Raw genomic sequence first — 8,764 nt, forward strand, 5'->3', positions numbered from 1 at the left:
CGCAGTGGTTCTCAACCTTCTGGCCCTTTAAATACAGTTCCTCATGTTGTGACCCAACCATAAAATTATTTTCGTTGCTACTTCATAACTGTAATGTTGCTACTGTTATGAATCATAATGTAAATATCTGATATGCAGGATGGTCTTAGGCAACCCCTGTGAAAGGGTTGTTCGACCGCCAAAGGGGTCGCGACCCACAGGTTGAGAACCGCTGTGAGAGATAGCTGTAGTAATAACAAATAGATGCGGCTCGTGTCAATCATTAATTATCTGTTTTCCTCCACTGGAATTTCTAAGCCTACAAATGGAATGTAGGTCATATTCTTGAGCAGTATTTCCAAATCTGTGCCTTTCCTAGCATTATTCCTGCAAGATGTTGCTTGAAAGGGTTTGCAGTTAAGTTCATTTGAGATTGCGGCACACTGTAATCTCCTTCTGGAGACACACAATACACATTAACATATTAAAGAGCATGAGTACAGCAGCAAAGAAAGCTGTTTAACATTGTTTAAATCAATATTTCCAAAACTAATTAAAAGTTTCTCTCCCCTTTGTGTAGAGACCAGTAGCAACTGTTAACATCTTGCAAAAGATAACAAAGTGCCTGGGTTAGAATTTTCACTGGGTCATTAAAACCAACTGAGGGGAATGGCCTCTACTTAGTTGTAATTATACCAATTCCTCTCAATACATTATATTTAATTACTAGGAAGAGTAACACAACACTGTACAAAAGGCTAACAAAATTTATAGCTATAAATAGAAGCAGCAATCCTATATAATAAAAGCCTACTATGCTAAGTGTCCAGTCGTCCATTCAACCAATCAAAGCATAATATGCTAATGATATGCTAAGGCTCCTCAACAGCGTTTGTGGTGACTTTACATTATGATGTGCACTGACCACCAGGGGGCAGACGCTCCAACCTGTAGGTTAGCTTGCTGCTGGGGTCTGGCTGATCTGGACTGAGGGAGATGGGCTGGTCATGCCCTGGAGCCTTCTGCAGCCCCTCCCTGGCTAGCCAGCCTCCTGCATCCCTCCCTGACCCTAATCGTGCACTGGTGGGGTCCCTCAGCCTGGCCTGTGCCCTCTCACAATCCGGAACCCCTCAGGGGATGTTGGAGAGCCAGTTTCGGCCAATTCCCGCAGGCCAGGCCGAGGGACCCCACTGGTGCATGAATTCGTGCACCAGGCCTCTAGTATTTTATAAATACCTGGAAGTTAGAAATGCAATGAATAACCACTTGTCTTCTCTATAATTAATAAACATGCCCAGGGATGATCATTACATAGACCTAGCATCCATCCTACATGTCTCTGATTGGGTTCTGATAAGGGATTCATTTCTTGTTTGAGAATCCTCTGATTTTGTTAGACACAAACTAACAATAACAGCTCACAAGAGCACAGAATAAAATTGTGACTTTGTTCTTCCTTCACAACTTAAATAATCACATTCCCTTCTTTTGTTGCTGAATATTTATTTCTGTAATAGCATTAGGAGAAGTCTTGTGAACCAACAGCTATTTCCGACTATATACAAAGAATGCCAGGTGATAGCCAAGGATTTTAGAGTTTATATCTATCACAGAAAAGGAATGAAGAGGTACCAAAAATATCTTAAACTGGGAATGGCACATGGGTTTCGTCTCTGCTGTCAGCTAGTGAGAGAGGCTAGCTGAATGATCCTTCACTGGGCCTGGGGCTTAGGGGGAGTGCTGACTCAAAGGTGAAGAGGGCAGGTGACCTCTGGCAGGTTGTTAGTGCCAACCCTTTGCTATGTCTCAGGGAAGTAAATGCAGGAGGAGTTTTGGAAGTTCCTGAAAGTTTGGGGAAGAATCCTTCAGATGGGAATTTGAAATGTTGTCAAAGTGGATAATAATGATGCCTTTTAAAATTTCAGAAACAGAACAGGAAAGATAGGGAAACTCTGGAATAAATATGGAGTTAAATTGGAGTCGGACATACTCAGGTGTATGAGAGCTATATAAATTTATCTTGAAATTTACAATAATTTACAGTTTGTTACAACAGTTTATTAAAGATAATCTAATTTTATTTAAATAATACAACTGATCCTTGTTAGTCATTGACTCTGTATTTTTGAATTTGCTACCCTTTATAATTTATTTGTGATTCCCAAATCAATACTCAGTCATGGACATGTGTAGAGCAGCAAATAAACAAACAAACAAACAAACAAATAAATAAAAATTGAGGTGTCTGCTGTGCATGTTCCCAGCTGAGGTCAAACAAGGTCATGCTTTACCTTCTTGGTTCAGCTCTCATATTGTATAGCTTTCAAGGTCTATTTAGTGCCATGTTTTCTACATTTTTATGCTTTTTGCTGATGATTTCTTTGTTCAAAATCTACCCTAAACATTGTGCTTAAAAGTGCTGTCTAGTGTTCCTGAGTACAAGAAGGCTGTGATGTGCCGTAAGGAGAAATACATGTGTTCGATAAGCTTCATTCAGACATAAGTTATAGTGCCTTTGTCTGTGAGTTCAGTGTCAATGAATCAGCAATATGTATTAAATGTCTTTAAACACAAATGCACATACAACAGGGTTCTGTGTTTACCAGTTGATGAAAATGTATGAGCAAAGGCTTACGGGAATCCAACCCTAGATTTCTTCTAGGGGCAGTGATTCCCTATTTGCTAATCCAGCGTTTGTGGTGACTTTACAGAACATAATTACTGCAAATAACAAGAATTTATTATTAAATTAAATAACATTTAATTATTTAAATAGAGAGGTCAAGAGAGTTTCACTTCAGACAATTGCAGACTAGCTGGTTTCAGACCTATACTCCCACAGAGAACAACTATATGAGTTGAGCAAAATAGTAAAACTTTAAAGACATTGGGAAACTAGAAAGCCAACAAAGACTTGTGAGGCCAAGATCCAGGAGAGGAGGGAAGCCCATAGAAGTGAGCATAGCAATATTGAAAGAAACAAAGAAGACCTATACAAATGGATTCATGGATTGAAAGATATAATATTGTGAAAAATATCAGGTCTCCCCTAAATTGCTCTGTATTCAATGTAACTTCAATGAAAATCCCAAGGCTTCAAGTAGTCAAAACAAGCTTGAAGAAGAAGAGCAAATATGGAGGATTTACACTAGCATATCTGAACAATTCTTATAAAGCTACAGTAATTAAGACAGTATGACACGGACTCATGGATAGACAAATGGACAATGGAACAGGGTTGTGTTTCGGAACCAGAACTGCTGCATATCCAGCATGGTAGGCATGGAAGAGGCAGTGCTTATTCTGAGGGAATGCTAGGCAGCCTGTGGTTTAGGAAAGGAGGCAACAGCATTGGTAGTTTGAGCTGTTCAGTAAGCAAGTAGCTAAGGGCCCCAAAGTTAGGGGTTTAAAGGAGTGAGTTATCTGCAGGAGCATATAAGGGGCCCAATACACAATCAAATGGGAGAGTTGGCAAAGAACTGGTTGAGGTCATTTCAATATATCCAAATGGACAATAAGCATATTTAAATGTATTTAACCTCATTTTTCATCAGGAAAATAAAAATTAAAACCACAATAAAATACTGGTACATTCCCACCCTAATGGCTAAAAGTAAAAACACTGACAATATGAAGTGCTGATGATGGGGGAATGAAACTCCTGAATGCTGGGTGGAGAGTAAATTGCTACAATTTTGAGTGTAAATTGACATAATTACTTGGATTTTTCTACTAATGTTGAATATATGCATAGTTTATAAAGCACCAATTCCACTCATAGGCAAACATCAACAGAAATTTGATACTGTTTCACCAAAAGACATGTATCATTATTCATAACAGTCCCAAACTGGAAACAACCCAAACTTTTATTAATTGTAGAATAGATAAATCAATTGTGGCATGCTCACACAATGGAATACTAAGCAGCAGTGAAAAAGAACAATCTACTACTATTACTACCACCACCACCACCACCACTGCTACTATTACATACAACTACATGCGTGAGTCTCACCAACATAATAATAGACAAAAATAAGTCATGTGCAAAAGAATACATTATTACATTTATATAAAGTTTAAAAACAAGTAAAATTAAACATGGTGTTGAAAGTTAGGCTATCTTTGAGGAGGGTTGGATGGAGTCTGGGAAGGGACAAGAGTAGGGCTTTTCAGGTACGGTCTGGACCTGGTTGAGAGTTATATGGGTCTGTTCACTTAATTAATTGAGCAATATATTTTTGGTTTGTGTGCTTTTCTACTGGTTATACTTTAACTTAAAATTTTATTAAAAATAAAATGTGGTAAAATTATAATATCAATAGAAAGATATGTCATAGAAGCATAATCTTTATTTCTTTATCACTGTCTACCCACTCTTTTGCCTCTAGACATCAAGATTCTGCTACAACATGCAACTGAAATTGCCAAGCAATGAACACTACAGAAGAATACTTACTATGGGCCAGGTACTGCTCTAAGCTGTGTATACAGTTACTCTTTCTATTCTGCGAGAAGTCCTGTAGGGTAATTACCAGCACTGTCTGAGCTCATAACCACTGCAGATTACTACCAAATGTCATAGATGCCTTTCAGCTCAAATATGTCCTTGACTTTGCTGCAGCAATGGGAACAGACTACATCCCCTTCACTGAAGTGTTTATATCTTGATTTCTATTATCTCTTTTCTAAAATGTGTTCCCAAATAAAAGTAGTCTTATTGAATGTTAATGATGTTTACTATGTTTGAAAAGCGCGCTGTGGTCCAATATGTTGAGAAACCCCTAGATTATATAACTTGAAAAGTTTTCTTTATCAGAGGACAGTGTACATTGGGACTATTTTTTTCAAGGATTTTTTTCAATGCTATATCACACAGCATTTCTAAAATGTATTTGACAAATGAACCTCATATTATATCAAATCATAGGAGTGCAGATGTTCCTGAACTTATGTTGGGCTTACATCCCAGTACATCCATTGTAAGTTAAAAATATCCGAAGTTAAAAATGAATTTAATATACCTAACCCAGTGGTCGGCAAACTCATTAGTCAACAGAGCCAAATATCAACAGTACAAGGACTGAAATTTCTTTTGAGAGCCAAATTTTTTAAACTTAAACTATATAGGTAGGTACATTGTTATTAACTTAATTAGGGTACTCCTAAGGCTTAGGAAGAGCCACAATCAAGGGGCCAAAGAGCCGCATGTGGCTCGCGAGCTGCAGTTTGCTGACCACGGACCTAACCTACTGAACATCATAAATTAGCCTACCCTACCTTAAATGGGCTCAGAACACTTCCATTAGCCCACAGATGGGCAAAATCACCTACCACAATAGATACACTGAAGAGTATTGGTTGTGATCCCATTGCTAACTGGAAACTGCCACTCACTGCACTGACCAGCATCACAAGAGAGTATCGTACCACAATCACTAGGTCAGGAAAAGATCATTGTTGCTCATTGCAACTGCATCATTCATGTAACTCCCTGTCCACTTGGGCTAGAACTAAAGGGTATGGAAATGGTAGCTCAGGGACCAGAGGGCAAGGCAATGGAGGAAGGAAGACTCAGATAGCCATGCCCCTTTCCTACTGGTTTCTGGTAGGCCTGAACTACACGGGGAAATGTTTCCTCTGAAGGAGCTTGGACTTCTGATATTTAACCAGATGAGACTAGAATTATTGGATTATTTGCTTAGAGTGAACCCTGAAGTGCTTGAAAGTGACCATAGGACTTTTTCTTATCATGAAATGACTGGAGAAGACACGGATCCTGTCTGACACGTTGGCTGTGGTGGGGACTAGCAAATGCATGGTGTCAGTTTGCAGGAGGGTGTCTCAAGCTCAGGACTTTACATTTGGGGCAGAAATAATTCTTTGTTATATACGTGGGTGGGGGAGGATATTCTGTGCGCTGTGGGATGTTCAGCAGCATCCCTGACTTCTCTCCACCAGATGTCACTAGCATCCCCCCCCATACCCCCCCCCCCACACACACCCGTTGTGATAACTACGAATATTTCTAGACATTGTCAAATATACCCTGAGATGAGGTGGGGGATCGCCCTTGGTTGAGACATATGACTCTTAAGAACCTGAACAGCTTTCCCTTTGTAGTAACTACTTTCCTTCATAGTCAATTCTTGGCAAGACAGATTCAATTCTGAATAAATACCACCTATGTTCTGTTTTCAACCATACACACATGTCCCCTCATATTATGTTATTAAGGTTTGACTCAGCCAATCAAATATGTTAGGCCTCAAAAAGAAGTTCAATTGGTGTGCTGATTGCAAAGTTCTGTAAATTACCAAAAATTATTGAATAGCGCTCTTAACATGAATTAATTTCATGTTGTATAAGTGACACTTCATTAAAGCTATTGAAAAAAGGATTTTAATTATCACAAAGTATTAAATTAAAATTATTAAATAAAATTATTAAATTAAACATTAAAATTCAGTCATTACATTTTTTTCCATCTGTGCAGGTCTTCTGCAGATGCTCTTCCTGCTGCTACTTGAAGACTTTCCTCTGGTTACTACCCCCGTCCCCCCGACTAAATCACTGCATTCAGAATTTATTACAACTCCTTTAACTTAGCTTGTGGCTAAACCCTCATACACTGATCTTCCACTGGTGAGAAAACTTCATTTTGAAAAATTGGAAAGGGAAGCAGCTTGCTCATTTTTATTTGATTTCAGGTATTGTTGTGCAGCTAAGTGGTCTCGAGCTCGTTTTCCCGTTTTCCACATATTGAGCTTGCATCTCCAAAGAGGCTATTTTTCAAAAGGATATTTCGCAGGTGACCAGCATGTTAGATAGAATATACTACTTGGGGCCTAAAGAAAAAGGAGAGACTCTGTAAACATGTTCCACAAGAGATCCTCTGCAACAGTGCGATGGATCGCTTATCAGAAATAACGCCCACCAAGAGTGAAAGCCATCGATCTTTCTGACCTTGGATTTCTAAAAGGGAGTAACCTATTGGGCCTGTTAGAAACCTGGTGCCTATCCAGGGACAATGAACCCGAACCTGTAAACTGTTTGGCTTATTCATTTCTTTGACAATTTGGGTAAACTAGTTAATGAGGAAGAAGCCTAGAAAACCTGAAGGCAAATGTTACTAAAGATAACTTTGTGTTTTCATTTTCATGGCATTTTATACTTTTCAATACATGCTCATATTTACTATGGATGGCAAGTATGCAGGTCTAGTCCTATTTTAAGATAATGAAAGGGATGCTAAGAGAAGATGAAATGCATCAGATTACATCAGGGCAACTAGCCAAGATCAGAGCCTTTGCTTCCTAACCTGCTTCAGGGGGTTCTTAAAACATTTTTCTGATAACAAATTAATTCATGTTAATTTTAGAAAAATATAAAAAAATATAGAAAGTACAAAGAAGAAAAAAATAAACCACTCATCATCAACTGACAGTGATGAGAATTGAGTCTCTTTTGCCAAGAAATAATAAATAATGTATTTAGTACAAAGGAAAATAATGCCTACATCCCTAAGGGTCCTGTGTAAAAAATCTTTTTTCTTCAATCTGCACATAGATGGGATCTCCTATGAGTTCTTGCCAGATCTCAACTCCATTTCCTAAGAACTCCTTTAGGCAAGACCCTGGCGAGCCAGTGAGTTACTTTCAAATTTCTCCATTTGATTCTTATAACCATCTTATTGATAAAGCTGGTGTTTAGTAATATATCAGCACAGATATAACTTTATAATTTTTTGCTACTTTCCTTTAACCAGTGGTTTTTAACTGAAGGTTCTTTGGGCCCCCAGAGGACATTTGCAAATGTCTGGAGGCATATTTGGTTGTCAGATGGGGAAAATGTGCTATGACATTCAGTGCATAGAGGCCCGGAAGCTACTAAACATTCTCCCATGAACAGGACAACCTCCCACAAACTACAAAATGTCACCAGTGCTGACAGTGTTAATAGAGATAACCACGGTTGGCATTTTGTTGCATGTCTATTAACATATTTTTTTCTTTCTTGATTCTCTCTTTTCTTTTCCCTTCCAAAATTATATTCACACTGACCATCCACTTACATATCTATACTTTTTACTTATAACTATATTGTCACTATTTCCTTATATTATGATTCCTCAAAGCATGACATTTAATGCTACAAGTATTTTATCATGTGATTTATTCCTTACTGGAAATCATCAGCTGTATTTCTAATATTTCAACATTGTAAATAATGTTGGTATGAACCTTCTTGCCCATAAATTTATTTCCATTTTGCTAATGATTTCCTAGAAGTACATTACTGTTTCAAACTAAATGAATGTTTTTAAAGCTCTTCCTCTTGTTGCCAAATTATTTTCTCAATTAACATTCTCTCCAACAGTGTATTAGAGTGATATCGGACTTGTGCTATTTCTACTACATCTTGCTGAGTTAAAATTTGATGTGCTAACACTAGTGCGTATATCCCAGAGCTGTAATATGACTTACAGAGTACTAAGCCCGTTAGCAATAGAAGGACCTCATTATTGTGACAACCATTCTCTCAGATGACTGATGTGAGGTAGGAAGTTCAGGTACCATTACCCACCTCACTGACAAGACTGCTATTTTGAAGAACAGTTATTTTAAAGAAGTGATTTTCTCAAGATTACATAGATTAAAAAAAAAAAGATGAAGGCTAAACCAAGACCAGAAACATACCTTCATTCTGTGTGTTCTTGCCACTGAATCATAATACCTCATTTTCATCAAAACAACACAATTACCATCTCATAATGTGAATT

Source organism: Myotis lucifugus, unplaced genomic scaffold, assembly GCF_000147115.1.
Source record: "Myotis lucifugus unplaced genomic scaffold, Myoluc2.0 scaffold_1441, whole genome shotgun sequence".
Classification (NCBI taxonomy): domain Eukaryota; kingdom Metazoa; phylum Chordata; class Mammalia; order Chiroptera; family Vespertilionidae; genus Myotis; species Myotis lucifugus.